General features: G+C 44.5%; 1 pseudogene; it reads right to left on the reverse strand.

Moving 5' to 3' along the window:
* Positions 1-955: 955 nt before the first annotated feature.
* On the reverse strand, positions 956-1,135 carry LOC126526079 (U2 spliceosomal RNA; annotated as a pseudogene).
* Positions 1,136-16,468: the final 15,333 nt, after the last annotated feature.

The following is a 16,468-nucleotide window of genomic DNA, read 5'->3' on the forward strand; positions in this document are numbered from 1 at the left end:
TATAAAAACATTAGAGTGCGATCTTCAGTAAATGGAATTTCGAGGCAGGCCGTCAAGATACTGGCCAAATTTGGGGCCATGCGTCTATTCATCGCAGGGCCAACTGACCTGAAGCAAGTGCTTGTCATTGAATTCAATATGGCTAAGATTCAGTGCGAGATGCAGAAGTGCGTACCAAGCAAGGCTACCTACACCCACCGCCGGGCCAGTTTTCCATATGCAGATACCGTCGCTACTATCCCATCACGATTAGGAATGTTTGCGTAAAAGGAGCACACGTCCATGGTCTCCAGAAAACTGTGGGCGTGGATGCGGAGGTCGCCCAATACGCGGATAAAGTGGCTTGTCCCGTCAACTAAGAGAGGAATATCGCTGTGATGCCTTCTATGAGTTGTTTAATAAATTCTGGTATACTTTCCGGTAACGTATTGTGGCTGAATAGTATCAGACGGCCGATATTGCCTGGTTAATAAATTTTGGAGAGCAGATGAAAGCGACAGGAAATATAATGAGCTCCCAAAATCGCTCTTAGCAGTCTACTGCTTACTAGCTCAGCCGGACAAAGAGTCGCCACGGTTTGTCTTCTATTATTTTCAATCTCAGAGGTGGGATCGTTGTGAAGCTCCCTGCAGAATTTTCTGCCCAATAGTTGCCGCGACCTGTCCATCAGTATTGCGACGCATTTAAAATAACTATGCCTACCCCTTTGCCAGCCGCCTTGATTGTAATCTTGGAGACGTTGGGAAACTTTTCGAGTGCCCTTCGTTCTGCAATTGATAAGTTGTGACGAATTTTGTGACTCTTGGAGTACGCTTTGAACATATCATTTTTGGACTGCTTGTTTTTCTGCTCACTTGCACGTATAAGCAAATATACTTTTTACAGCGAAGCTATGGCTAGGTTCCAGAAAAAATTGCGTGCCTCTTTCGAGCCGTATAAATCGAGAATTTCGCCAAAAACGTGTGCCGATTCCGAAGATAGTGCAATACCGAGCCAACCTGTGGCGGAGAGGAAGCAGACTTAGAAGTACTCCACCAACTTGCAAAAATAGGCTTGATATCGTAGGTCCAAATAATAACCGTATCAGATATTAAACTGATAAGAATAGACACTACATTTTACCCGCTTCGACCATGTCTACGTTCGCACGGTTCTCTCTTTGTCGGCGTGCACAGCGCTTGCACATCTCCTTCCCTTCCCTTACGCTCTCCCGTGGTGGTGGTCCCGTAAGCGTGCTGTCAGCCAGGACCACTAGGCCGAAAGCAAATGGGAACCGTCCACATGGCCCCGATCCCGAAAACTTGGGAACGTTTCCCCGGAGCAACGGCCAGGTTAAAGAGAAAGTTTGTGGGGTACTAATTTTGGGTGGCCTGTGTTGTGTGTGACCGCTTGTGGTTTTTGAGTGACCTCACAACCATTACTGCACTGCGGGACGTAGACCAACGCGCTATCGCCTTGGCTACGGTGAAGCAGTGTGTGCCATCAGAGTGCGGTGAAGTACGTGTCTTTTCTAGGTGCCGGGATTCGTTAGTAAAAGGTGTCGTGCTGCGTTTCGCAACAATACATTGGTATGTATACGCCCCCGTGACTCATCAACTTCCCAGGCTCAACATCGTGGAGGAGCGACTAGTCACACCTCGCCTTCCATTTATGTGCATACGGAATTTGACGCACAGCTATGGACAGTTCGCCATTAAGGGGACTACATACACAGTTTCGCTGTCATCCACCTTAACATAGTGGAAAGGCACTGAATTTTTTCCCCGCTTTCATACTCCAAATGATAACGCGTTCAAAAAAGAAATAATCTTGAATAACGTGAAAGAAAAAGAAAATTCATCATTTAAGGAAGCCCTAAGGCGAGTGCCCTGCCTGCTCTATGTCAGCTATGGCGAAATGTCGCGCCACTATGGTTTCCCGCGCCTCTCAGGGTACGCGCAGTGTGCCTCGGTTGTCGCGCAATCTGACCTCTCTGCGACAGGACCTCGAACAAATCTGCGGTCTTCAAGCCCCCAGCTGCTAAAGCGCTGGCTGATACACGAGTTAATGTGCTCCCAGAGCGGGTCTCCAGCGCCTCAAATGTCGCAACGGACACAAGACATACAGCACTTCGGTAACTTTGTCACCAAGAGAGCGTCGAGACTCTCGCGAGCATACCAGAAAAGGAAAAAAAATATCAGGCTTGTTTCTAAGCAATGAATTTACAACATAGGTCACTAGCTTAGAAGTGCGCACATCCACATATCGATCATACTTTACTATTCCACCTACTAAAAAGCGCTTTACCTTTCACCACTTCCACTTATTATGGAGCCAGGTACTATTACATTTTGGTGTTGCAGATGACTTATCAAAAACCGGGATGACGTCAATGAATTACTATACGCGCTCAGGCTGCCACCCTGCGGCAGTAATTTTACTAAAGTATGTTGTATTTAAGTGAATACAACTAATCTCGGCTGTCGAATTCATAGCGCCTTTAGTGATGATGCTAGAGAGGTTCAGTACTGTTTGATCAATTTACAATAGCTCTGACTGCCGTTTCAGTAGCACTGATGTTATAGCACTCACAAACCAGCTATCTGTACCATATTGTTCAGTGGAATATTTTAATCCACATCAACAACTTTGGGTGTGATCACACCATAATTCCCGTGGATGTGCTATTAAGAAATATTTACTTACTCCAAAAGAATGCCTTTTAAACAAAAAGAAGCCAACACATTTTTGCGAAGCCCACAGAAGTGTTTCATACGCTTCCCTGCGCTGTTTCCTTCATTAAAGTGCACGTCCACTTAGGAGCGGAAGTGACAACTTCCCAATTTCCGGACTAACTCAGAGACTCAATGGAGCCTACTGGATCAGGCCCAGTGCGTGGCGGTGGCCACTGGAGTCTCGGAATGACGACTCACTCTACGGCCCCCATAACCCTGCTTTTCCTCAGTAAAGTTATCTCTCTCTCTCTCTCTCTCTCTCTCTCTGAATTTTGTTGAAAACAAACAATACCACGCAACGCGCCTTAGCTAGTGTCCCACGATGAATGCTGACATGAGCCGAGTGTGAAATTTTTTTGATAACGCACTCGAATATGACGCGAATAAGTAGATGGTTTTAATGATTGCGCTGCTCCATCTATTACGGCTCTCATAATAGATGCTGCCGCAGAATGCATGCCACAGGCAAGTAACTGTGGAAACAAAACACGTGTGCCATGGCGGAACGAACAGTGTAACCATGCGCACAAAAACCAGAGCAAAGGCAAGGGGTTGTTTCATTCGTATTCAAATGCGGGAAAGTCATCAATTTCAAGCAAACAAATGTCGCAAGGTAGACGCATTAGGCGAACGGCAAGAAGGAAACGCTGGGAGAAGTGTCTCTTTGACATGAAATCATGTAGCGACCAAGAAAATGTGTGAAATGGGTTGAAAACTATAATTGAGAGAATATAGGTTCACTGCCCTTGGTCAACCAATAGAAGAAAGCTTGGAAGAGCAGGTTATTACTCTTGATGCACCTTTCAAGCACTTGAAGTTCAGCACATTACTCGAAAGAATTTCGGAAACTCAGAGAGAGAAAAATCTTTTCTCTAAACAAGCGCATTGTGCGCCCTAGGTGGGCGGCCTCCTTATTTCAGGTAGCTACGGGCAATGACCATCTCCGGTGCCTGTTCCACCAGGCTGCGTTAATTATTCGGGTCTGGGTCTGATAGCTTGGCCTGCCACTGCTCTTCCATTGGTGTTTGGCTGTCGACGGTGCTGTGTTTTTGCACACATCCACGTTCTATATGGCATGGGGTGCTGGGACATCGCAGTACGTGCACATGCGTGAAATGATACAGCGAAGTACACTGGAACTCCAGCCCATGCTATCAGCGTCGTTGACACCAAGCGCAAAGAACGGCAGCTAGCATCTTAAAAGCGAAATAGACACGGCAGAAGAGAGCAATAGCCCTGGCCATCTCATCCTGTGGAGAGGCAGCAATAATACTCATTGATTCACAAGCAGCTTGCCAAAATTTTCATAGAGAGAGAATCTCCAGACAAGCCTTACAAATCCTCATAGCAACGTCAAAGAGGCATCTACCCAACTTATACATCGTTTGGACACCGGGGCACGAGCCTTTGTTCGGGAATAAGGCAGCCAACGCCTCCACCCGCGCTCACGTTCACCACGATTTTTTACAGGAGGCGCGAAGGAAGAACGATGAAGTCCCCAAAAGGTACGCTGACATTTTGCAACACTACAGGCTAGACAGAAGGACTTACCTGCCGCTTCATTCCAGCCTAACTAAGGAAGAGGCAGTAAACGTCAATAAATGGGAACCAATACTTACGTCCACGGTATCCTATTGCACAAGATCTCACCCACTGAAGCACAAAGAAAATGTGGAAAAAAAAGATACTGTACCTCAAATACAGTCGAAATTAAACGTATATACTCCTCGTTACTATTGCTGAATTCAAAGCCACCTTGAACTCCAGCCCAAATTCACCACTTGGAGGGGCAGGTTTTTTATTAAACGATAAAGAGATAGCGGTACCCGATGCGTACACTGTGCTTCTTTAGTATTTTAACAAAATTAGGGCTGCAGGGCATGTACCCTGCAGTTGGAAGCAGGGTATAGTAATACCGATCCTCAAAGAAGAAAAACATAATGCTCTGTTTAAGAGTTGCCAGTCAATAGCTGTCCCTGGCTGCCAATGCAAGCCTTTTGAAGAACTGATAAATCGCCTCTTTCGAAATTACCTAGCGAGCAGTAAGCTACTAAATCCATGCTACTGTGAGTTCAGGAAAGGAAGGTCGACAGAAGATCCGAGGACACCTAAGCACTTCTTATGAGTTATGAATGCGAAAGCATAACTGTCCAATTGAACGCAGCTGAGCGGTCATTCGAGATGAACTCCTCGCAGGCAAGCGAGTGCGTTGAGACGGTTGGCCAACGCCGCCTGGTTAGCACAAGGCCGGCGCACTCGAATCCGTGACGTCGTGCTACCTTGCCCGACTACTATGGAATATAATGGAGACGCTCCAGTGTAACGTTGTGTTGTGTGCACGGACGCAGAATGCAGGGCTCCGTTGGAGCGGTTACAGCGGCAATGCTTGGCCGCGGAAACGGGCTTTCTTCAATCGATAGTGAATACCAGTTGGTTCTGCCCAATTTGCCTACAGGCCGGCTAGCTTTGAAAACCTTTTTTTTTATCACTGACGCAAATGCTCGCCCGAATAGGGTAGAAGACTTTCGTGACGCCCTCATTGAACAGTCGGTGCTCCTCGAGGGTACAGCCATGGGGGCGTACCGCATGAGCCACGTGGGGGCCGTCACGTACAAGGGTGCTGAAGCGGCGTAGAAGGTGGTCAGCATAGGCAAAATGCAAGTGAAAAGTAAGTGCTGCACCTTCGTTAATCCAACCAACAGGGACGTTCCAATGAAGGTGCACTGGCTCTTCCATAGTATGCCTGACGAGGACGTATGCGTTGCCTTCTCGCCTATCGGCAAAGCAACCGACGTCATTCAGGAGCGCTGTTGGGCAGATGGAGCGACTGACAAGGGCTCTACAACCAGGCTCTTGACCATGAAGATGAACGCCGGGATGAAAATGTGCGTACAATTCTGTTACCAATGTATCTATCGTCTGTTAATGCATTCCATGTCTTTTGGTACATATTGTGATTTCAATTTGCTAGGAATGCAACCACCAATGGCGCCACCACTGACGGCAACCTCGAATTTGAAGTAGTGCCAATAAAGATTGGTGGCTCATCTATCCTTTGGAGATGATCGAATGGTGATTTTAATGCGATTAGCGATCTCGTAGCTGTCTAATTGGGCATTTGTTTCAACAGTGCTTACCTACTATCCCCTTCGGCCAGCCAGCCCTGTTCATACATTTCTTATTGAACGAAGCTTTAGGGTCAATTATTGTGAGAACAATATAAGTATTAGAACAGATCGTCAAACAGTGGCAGGCAAAAAATTGCTTGGAATCAGTAGTAAGCTTCAGTCGGCCTTATGCGGCTACGAAAGGTCCCCACACACCACATTATTTTGCACTCTCTTGTTCGTATAACGATTTTTATGCGAAGATCCACTGGCGAAGCATTTTCTTAAAGTGAACAACAGTTACGAGTTAGCGAATGAGCTGAAATAATCCACATTTCGAGCGATTCTCACACAGCCTAAATATTTACACTGCCGTGTTATGGATAGAACGTCTCTGCATGCGCCTTCAAGTGGAGCGTTTACTTCATGTCCGCCTTGTAGGCTAACAAATAACGGAACGTATTTGTCCAAAGCTTGACAGATTCTCCGGAAAGCGCAGAACGATGTCCGGTAGGAAAGGAATACTTTCGTCCTTGTGGGTTCGAGGCCACCGCTATTATCAGGGCATTATACGTCGACACACACACAGACAAAAAAGAATGCGCTCGCCATCTTGATGCAGAGCCGCAGCCCAAGTACTAGAACCAAGGGCCCTATAACGTAAAACTATTCCAATATGTTTCTATTCCAATATCCTGACGTCAAATTTGCGTAACCACTGACGCAAGCATTGGGCGGTCACCCGCAAGGTTGTCTGAACAGACCAATAAAACGCTCTCCTCGTTCATTGGAGGTCCCTTTTGTTTGCTTGACAAACGAATAACATTTTCTACACTGAGCGGCTTGTCGTATCTAATTTATTTATTTATTTATTTCACGTACTTTCAAGGCCCGAAGGCGTTACAGAAAGGAGTGGAGTCAAAACAAGAAGTAATGCAGTAAAAAATACAAACAAAAAAGTATTAACAAAAATACTAACAAAAGGCATTTTGAACGGCGGTCTTGAAGTTAGTAGGGTCGGTGATGAGTGTGATTGAGGCGGGAAGGCGATTCCAGTCCGTGCTCGTCCTGGGGATGAATGAGTCACTGTACCGGTTAGTACGGCACAATGGCACCCCGATTTTAAGGCTGTGGTCAGTGCGGGCAGAAATATAAGACGGAGGGGCAAGAAGGGTCTCTTTTAACAGGGGGTTCAAGTGAAAAACTTTGTGAAAAAGGGAGAGACGGGAAGATTTGCGGCGTGACGAAAGATCAGGTAAGTTAAGAGTTCGTTTCATTGAAGAAATACTTGCATAGCGAGAATAATTAGATAATACAAAGCGTGCACTTCGATTTTGAATACTTTCAAGAGTAGAAACTAATGAAGACTGAGTCGGATCCCAAATGGCTGAAGCATACTCCAATTTGGAGCGAACTAAAGTTTTATAAAGAGTTAGCTTCAGGGAAGAAGGGGCAGAGCTAAAATTACGGCGTAAGTAACCAAGCATGCTATTAGCGTTTTTAGTAACATAGTCAATATGCGAGTGCCAAGAAAGGTTATTTGATATGTGAAGGCCGAGATACTTGTAAGAGCTGACTGACGTCACAGGTGCACCATTAATAAAGTAGGTGTGTGTGGCAGCGTTACGAGATATACGCATGGCCTTGCATTTATTTGAATTTAGTTGCATGCACCAATTAGAACACCACTCAATTACGCGGTTAAGGTCGTCCTGCAGCTCTTGCGAATCTGAAGGATTAGTAATTTTACGGTAAAGAACACAGTCATCCGCGAAAAGCTTTATGGAAGAGTAAAGAACGCAGTTCGGAAGATCGTTAATATAGATTAGAAAGAGAAGTGGACCCAGGACTGACCCTTGAGGAACACCTGCTGGTACGTTAGAAAACCGAGAATTACAGTTATTAGTGTTTACAAACTGCGTCCTGTTAGAAAGAAAGTTTTTTATCCATTCGAGTACATTAGCGTCCAAGTTAAGTTGAGACAGCTTAAGCAGAAGTAAATCATGGGTCACAGAGTCAAAGGCTTTGGCAAAATCAAGAAATACGCAGTCAATGTCGGTACCTAGATCAGAAATTGCAAAGAGATCGTTAGTAAATGTTAAGAGCTGTGTTTCACAGGAAAAGAACTTACGGAAACCATGTTGACAGGGGTTGAAAAAGGAGTTTGATTCTAAAAACTCAGCCAAATGAGAATATATTATATGCTCAAGAATTTTACATGAAATGCTTGTTAGTGAGATAGGCCTGTAATTGCTTGGTAAGTGTGTGTTACCTGATTTATGAACTGGAATCACCTTTCCCACGCACCAGTCGTGTGGAAGAACAGACTGCTGTAATGACTGAGTGAAAATGTGCGACAAAATAACAGCAGAAAATACATTAGTACACTTCAAAATTTTTGAGTTCAGGCAGTCTGGGCCGGCAGAGGAGGACGTTTTGTGATTGTTAATTAGGCAGCTAACACCAACCCAGTCAATAGAGATTGGATCCATGGGCGAAAAACCAGAATTGGATACAAGCGGTAATCCACGTGGCATTGTGGTAACATGTGAAGAGAAAACATCATTAAATACATTACAGCATTCTTCAGGAGCAACAGGTTGATCATTTGGGTATGTTAATTGGATTATTTTGCTTGGTGTACCGTTAACTATGGTCCAGAATTTGCGAGGATTAGTTTGTAAGATGGACGGAAGGGTAACAGAATAAAAATGCTGTTTCGCACTAGCGGAGGCTGTGTTGTAGTCATTTTCAGTGAGGTAGTAAGCGGACCAAGCAACGTCACTGCATGAAGCTTTTGCGCGACGAAACAACCGCTTTTTTTTGTTACGTAGTCGCTTCAAAAAGGGGTTGAACCAAGGGGACCGTGGCTTGCAAGCGACTGTTCTTTGCGGTACGAAACGTTCGATTAATGACAACAATTTATTTTTGAAAATGCACCAGTTTTCTTCAACACAGCGCTGATCGCAATTAGCGATGTAAGAAGCTGCGAAATTTTCCATTTCAGCGGTGATGGAAGCCAAGTCGGCTTTGCTGTAATCGCGGATCACCTTCGTAGTTTTCTTAACAGGAGCCCGTGCGTTGATATGAAAAGTGAGTGCAAGGTGATCACTTAAGCCTTTTATGTAAATAATTGGGGAAACTGTGTCAGGGTTCGTAGTGAGAATCAGATCTAGTATGTTAGATGAAGAGGCAGACACGCGCGTTGGTTTCAGTACAAGCTGGGTGAAGTGGAAATCCAAACAAGTGTTTATGAACTGGGTACTCTGAGAAGACTGGGACGTTGCCATGTCGTTACGCCAAATGATATCGGGAAAGTTAAAGTCACCAAGAAGAAAAAGGGGAGCGTTAGGGTATCTGACAACTAATTTGTTCAATGCGTCGTGAAGGTCATCGCAAAATGATGTCGAAGCAGTAGGAGGGCGATAGCATGTGCAAAATATAACATCTCTGTTGTCGAGTACAACGCGCACGCAAACAAGTTCAAGTGGTGTTTCTATGGAAACTGAGCTTGAAGTGAGCGTTTCAGATACTGCAATCAAGACACCTCCACCTGATCGCACACCACGATCGCAGCGATAACATGAATACAGTTTTTCACAATCAAAAATTTCGCTATTTTTTATCCGAGCAGAGAGCCATGTTTCAGTGAGACATACTATGTCAGCAGCGCATGAATCAATCAGTGAGGACACCGCAGCACGTTTATTTAGTAGACTTCGCACGTTAGTGAAAAAGACAGATATGGTGTTATTAGATTGCGCATGTGCTAGCTATGTCGAACCATTTCCTTCGATAGCTTGACGCGACCGAACAGAAGAGCGTGCTGCACGTGGCATGTTGACTTCGCATACATTGTCAGTGGTAGAACAGTAAACGTAGCACTTCTTGTTCAAAAACAACTTATTTAGCCGTATTGAGTATGTCTGTCCTGATGCCTTAGCAAAATCAAGCAGCTTTTTCCTAGACTGGCGCGTTGCTCGGCAGAAATCTTCGCCCACAGATACCCCGGTGGATTTCAGATTAGATTTTAGTGCCAGAATTTTATCCTTTAGTTTTGAGCAAGAAAATTTCATTATAATCGGGCGAGTCTTGTTAGCAGTATACGAGCCAAGTCGGTGGGCTCTACATACCATATTCTCGGGGACCTCAAACTTAAGATGATGAGATAAAAATTCGCACACCAATTTTTCGGACTGCGCCCATGTTTCTGACGGAGTGTCAGAAATACCATAAAATATTAAGTTATCCCGGCGGGAGCGATCTTCTAGATCATCGAGACGTGTCAGGAGGGAGGCATTTTCAGTTTTAACGGCGTGAGCTACAACTGCAGGTATGTCAGCTGACGATGGGTTAAGCTCAAGTGATTCAACAAGCGATTCAACTGTCGTTAATCTAGTGGTTAAATCGAACACTTGATTAGTTAATTGAGCCTGTTTTTCCTTTAATTCGGCGAGACCACTCATTACCTCTGTGTGTCGTGAATCTATTTTTGCTGAAAGGGCAGAAATGGCTGCAAGAAGTTCTTTGTACTGCGCGTCAGTTGCGGGTCCCGGATTAAGTTCAACGTCACCAGATAGGATGAGTAGCCTTGCAACAAACGCACATTCACACAGTGAGGCAAAAAATACACTTGGGCACGGGAAAAGCAGCAGACAGACGTTACTCGTACGTTTAGAGTAAAGAGACGGAGCTTCACAGACCTGCATGAAGAAGCAAAAAGGGTTTAGCGGCGACTGCATGGTTGCCGCTATCCCGTGCCCACTGAAAGTGGCCGGACGAAGGCAGCTGCTTAAGTAGAGCCAGAAGGGAGATGTCGCTCCTGGCGGCTGTGAATCCGTGTGCAAAGGTATGAAGATGGCGCCCTGGATTACTTGCTGGCACCAAAGATCTTGACTTGCGTCAGATAGCCGGACTGGCAACGGTGTCGGTGAGTCATTATAGATGAGCACTGGTGAAACCGCACATGCGCAGGTCGAGGGATACAGCCATACTCCAAGGAGCACGATGAACTGCATGAAGAAGCAAAAAGGGTTTAGCGGCGACTGCATGGTTGCCGCTATCCCGTGCCCACTCATTGGCTGACAAGAGGCGAGGAGAACGCTCAAGTGGAGAGGGATTCACTCGGGCAGAGCCAGTGCACTGAAAAGCGATAACCGGATGAAGAGGGTGGTGCCGGCGTCTGCGATTGGTCGGGTTTCTTTTACTTAGCTTGTGGTGGCTGGCCGAAAACCACGGCGGCATGCAACGGAAGCTTAAGAATGAGGCTAAAACTGACCCTCAGCAACGAAGAGTTGGCAGAATGAAGTAGTAAACGTGCCTAAAAGGCTCGAAAACGTTACACGGCCACGCAAGAAGTTTTATTATACGCAAATACACCCATGCTCTCCGGCAGGTGCGAGTAGCCAGCGTCTCAGCGATCGGCGGCAGCCATCTTTTATTCCTTTTGGAATGGGGCAGCCTGCGGCTATTCCGAAGAAAATTCAGTTTTGTTCGGCGTATTAATGTACCTTTATCGCGTACACGTCACTTTGACGCGGTGAGTTTGTGCGATTTTGTAACGTCGTGTGACAGGCAGGTGAAGTGGGTGCAGCCCGAAAACTTTTTACCAATAGTTGAGGGCTAATGGCGAAAAGGGGTAGAATCAGAGATAAGTTTTTCTTTTTTCTGTCAAATCATGCATAATCAGTGTGTACACATCATATCAGATGGGGAGGCATCGCGGTTTTCGTGACGTCGCGTGACAGACAGGTGAAGTGGGCGTGGTCTAAAATAGTTTTCGACCAATCGTGGAGGGCTGATAGCAGGATTGGAATAGAAAAGTTTGGAATAGTTTTACGTTATAGCGCGCCAACTAACCGATGCAGAATATGAAAATCACGTAAAAAATACTCTTCTTAGCCAATCAGTAGTCATTGAAATCATGGACCGACGATAACGCAGGAGCTTCAAATGAAGCCACATGTAAAACAAAAGAAACATGCAAAAAAAAAAGAAAAAGCTTTGCACATCCAACTCGCAAATTAAAATGTACGTGAAGGGACGCTTTCGTGAAGAAGGTAATCAAATGTTACAAGTTTTGCCAATTTTATTCTCGCGACTTCGGCGTCAAGGAAACTCGCACACGCACTATGTGTTCTTGCCCGGCCGTGTTACAGTATGTCACACACGTGGCGACCATCTAGAAGAGCTTACAAGGCGGAGAAGTTGCAAAATGTTCCGATACTTTAATCGAAGGTCACAAAATTATAACTTAAACGAGTGATATTGGTATAATGTATGCGTACTCTGAATAAAGTAATACAGGCTAACTTGGCGTAATGCATCTGCACCGAAACATTCCACGTTCAAATAGCGTGCGTGCAGCTGAGGAGAACACCTTGTTTTAAATAGCCAGCTGTCGAGATCCTTGTTTAATAATGCATTTAGAAAGCTGCGCATACCGTCTGGTGAGATTCTTCGATTATATTCAGAATTTCAGATGGAAAATTCAGCACACTTAAAAAAAAAAACAGATGAGTAACCTTATTTCTTCCTATGAAAGGTGCACTTGCTACAAGTTATGCCGGCAAATTTTCTTGCCTTAGGCCCTCACGAAAGAAGAAATGAATAATGTGACACCATGTTCGTAATGCTAACTCGGTGATCGAAATCATTTCAGCATTACACAGTTTATTAAAACATTTAAACCCCTTGATCCACATGAATGCTCCGTGCTGTGTTCATTAATCCGAAAGTCGCCGAGAAACGGAGGTGGTGTTCTTATTCAAGTGGAAAAAAGAAAAAAAAAACATTCTCATAGCACTGCCCTTAACATTTTGTTGAAAATTATTTATGTAAATTGATAGCCTACCGGCTACTAAGGAGAAATCAGTACTCATCATGCAATTCTTGATTATATGGGCGACAAACCAGCTGACCTGCACGGTTAGGCACGCCCCTTTCATGTGATCTACTTCCCAGGTGTTCTAGAATTTCGCAAGTGCTTCTTCGGCTGTCCTCGATGCATTTTGATGGCCACGAGAAACCGCGTGCAGGAACCAGAGGAGGCGTCCACAATGCAGCATTGCAGGATATTAGACAAGAAAAACAACGCACTATAATCATCCACGTTCGACGCTATGTGAAGACACTGCACACGTTAGACGACTTCAGGTGCTATGATTCCGCGCACTCGGAAATGTCGCATTTTTTTACAGAATAAAAGCATGTGCGATGTGTCTGTACCTTCCAAACACTATGTGAAACAGGTAAAACAAGTGACATTGTTCCAACATTTCTGTCATGCGTTCATGAAATAAGTCATCGTACAAGGGCGGCAAAGTGTGCCACGTACTAAAAAAATACACTGCTATGAGTTTGACACGACGTGGTCACTAACGTCTATGCCATGTACTGACGTATAGAGCCCAACTCACTGCTCGCTTAGACGTCACGCAACCACGCACGGAGACACGATGTCATTTTAAGACCTGCATTTTCCATCTCCCTCTTCAGTTATGACGTAGCCACTTTTCAAGAATCGGTTGTGCAACCTACTTGCAAGACAAAGGTATCTCCATATTTCCGCCTGAACATTCACTGTGGTGCAGCCGACCTCTACTCTCCCTGATATGTCCAAGCGTCCGGTATTACATGTGGAGACCCTTCAAACAGAATAGATTGCCGGCAGACAAGCGATTGCTCCATAGATGTATTTTTGAAACAATTGGTACGAAAGACGAATGTATTACATGCGCTACAGTATCTGACCCTGCGGGATGTCAATTTCTGTGATGAAAGGCATGTTTTTGCATATAAGATGGAGAAAATTCCTTCAACGTGTCCACAAGCGCTGCGCATACGCAGTCGAAGACAATGACTCGTGTATTGTTCAGCCTTACGCTCGCAGTTGCAATGGCCTGCGTGGCCTCCTACCCGTCTTCTCGTGAACATCGAAATCGCAATGGTAAGTGACCTATATGTGTAGCGGATCGAGGCGTAGAAAAGGACATATATTTTGTTCTGTGGTGAAAATGTTTGTCGTCGATTGCACTTTTCTTGCGTTGTGCGTTTAAGTGGAATTCTTCTTGGTTATTTATGCACAGTGTAAGCAAACCCTGAATTTCGCCTTTCTAGTAAAAGCGAAGCTCTAGATGGTGAGCCGATTCATCCGTCCGTCTGTCGCTAATGTGCCGCAAACTCCTCTGGCGCATTCGCATGCACATGCGCGAAAAGAAATAGAGACCGAGAGGTGCGCGATTGGCTGCGCCAGTAGTGGTGTCGTTTATCTCCGTCGCAGCCGAACGCGTACGCAGCAGTTTCTCTCCGGCTCCAAAATGCGTAGGCCACGCGCCATACGTACTTCTGAGGAACAGGCAGCTTTCGTTTAGCAAAGGCGCGAGCAGAACCGAGAACGAGCTCATCTACTCCATGCCGATGTTGCAGCCCGGGCCCAAGAACAGGCTCGTGCAGCCGAGCGCAAGCAGCAACTGCGCACCGAGGATCCGGCAGCCTACCAAGCCGTCGTTTAATGAACCGTCGGGATGAACTCAGTGACAAACACCAGGGAAGCACGTTTCAGCATCGCTGGTAAACCACCTGTACGGAGTGCTTGGGCGTGATTTTCTTTTCAATTTCTTGTCGAAGAGGACCGAGGTCTAGGTGAAGTTACGGACAGCCAAATGGCGAAGAGCCATGTATAGATGATTTAGGTTTAAAATAATGAAGCCAAATCAAGAGGGTTTAGCTCACTTTGTTTTTCACTCCTCGGAGTTTATATATATATATATATATATATATATATATATATATATATATATATATATATATATATATATATATATATATATATATATATATATATTGCACCTTCAGCTTCCTAAGCTTATTCCGTTTACAGCGGACTTCTTCGTGAGAAAGTGCTTGATTTATGGCGAATTCGCCACAATGGCTTACACGAGCAACACGAAAAAGGACGTGGGGTCACTAGAGTTCAGTATGCACACTTTACAAGCAGGAATCGCAATGGCAACCTTATTTTTCAAGAAATGGCTCATACATGTTTTCTTTTCTATCTATAGCGCAGTAGTCGCCTTCTTCAAGTTCATCACGCTATCCACATGCACGGCGCCACAATATGCGGTGGCCTGATCAGTTTGTTTTTGCCTTCACGTGAACGCCCTTTTCAATGCTTTCTTAATTTCGCACTTAATGTTGCCTTGAATTCAAGCCTAATTAGGCTACCGGCTGCTTGAGGCTGTACACACTGCACTTTGACTTTGACCTCGAATGCTTGCAAGATCCTAATATATTCAGAGCGCGAACACTTCTATGGCCATAGAAAATAACGTTCTTACCTCCAAAGGAATTTATTACCTCCCTTGACGGTCGGGTTTTGGTGCCTTTAAAAGCTTTGAAGACCAAGGCGGCTAGCAGAGACTTTGAGAACCGAATGCTACATCTTTTGTAATAATGACGGCGTACGTTCCTATCGCAGTACAAGTTATTGTTACTAAACGATAGAAGCTGGATGGAATTTTATAGAAATTATTATATTAATTTATTTATTACATACTGCCAATCCCAATGGGGTCTATTGCAGGAGGGCAAAACAAAACATGAAAGAAAAACAATTGCAAATAAAGTGTCAATATGCTGTTACAGATTTTATGCAATATTATTTGGGGTGGAGGGACCAACAATCATAGAGTAAAAAGATTACGAACCGACCGCACATAATGATCCCATGCAAGAATTGCACTAGTACATAAGAAAAACACAAGATTTTAACTGTGGGTAGTAGGGAGTGATTTTGAAGTAGTGATCAAAATTTACTCACATCGTTACAATTAGGTATACATTCGGGTAATCTATTCCATTCTCTAACGTACTGTGTGAAGAAAGAATATCTGAGACAGTTTGCGTTGAAACGGTATTCTTGTAAGGTTAGTGGATGTCTGTGGCGTGATTGATTAGTTTCGCATTTAGGCATAAATCTTGAGCTGTCGATCTTAAGGTGCTTAAGAAGGAGTTGGAACAGCATTTATGGGCGTGCGAATTTAGCGCGTATATTTAATGCTAAGAGTCCAGATCTTTCAAATCCTTTTGAGGGTGAATCGAATGGACCATATTTGTTGTAGACAAAGCTAACGGCGTTTTTTTTTGTACACCTTCCAGCTTTTTGATTAAATTGTTTGTGACCGGAAACAGTTGCAGTTCTAGTATAGGGCAAATAACGGTACTGTACAGGCTAAGAGCTTTGTTTTAGGTGGTGCACATCAGAGTAGCCTTTTAAGGAAGGATAATCTCTACTCAAGGTGGACGACGTAACATTGTTTACGTATGCCTAACATCTAAAGTCATTTGACATCACTAATCCAAGGTACTTGTGTTTCTTGGCTATAGCTATTTGGGTGTCACCAATGGTGTAGGAAAAATCAGATATATTTTGTTTACATGTTATTCTTAGCAAAGCTAGATTATTTTTCTTAAATTTAAAGTCATTTGCCATTTCGCACATCATTCTGATACTGCTATTAAGGCATTGTTGAGGACAATATGATCGGAAGGGAAGGTAATTTCTTTATAAATGGTGCAATCATAAGCGAAAGCTTTATGTTAGTTCTGATAGATGAAGGTGCATCATTAACAAAAATTAACAATAAT

Source organism: Dermacentor andersoni, chromosome 8 (genome assembly GCF_023375885.2).
Source record: "Dermacentor andersoni chromosome 8, qqDerAnde1_hic_scaffold, whole genome shotgun sequence".
Classification (NCBI taxonomy): Eukaryota; Metazoa; Arthropoda; class Arachnida; order Ixodida; family Ixodidae; genus Dermacentor; species Dermacentor andersoni.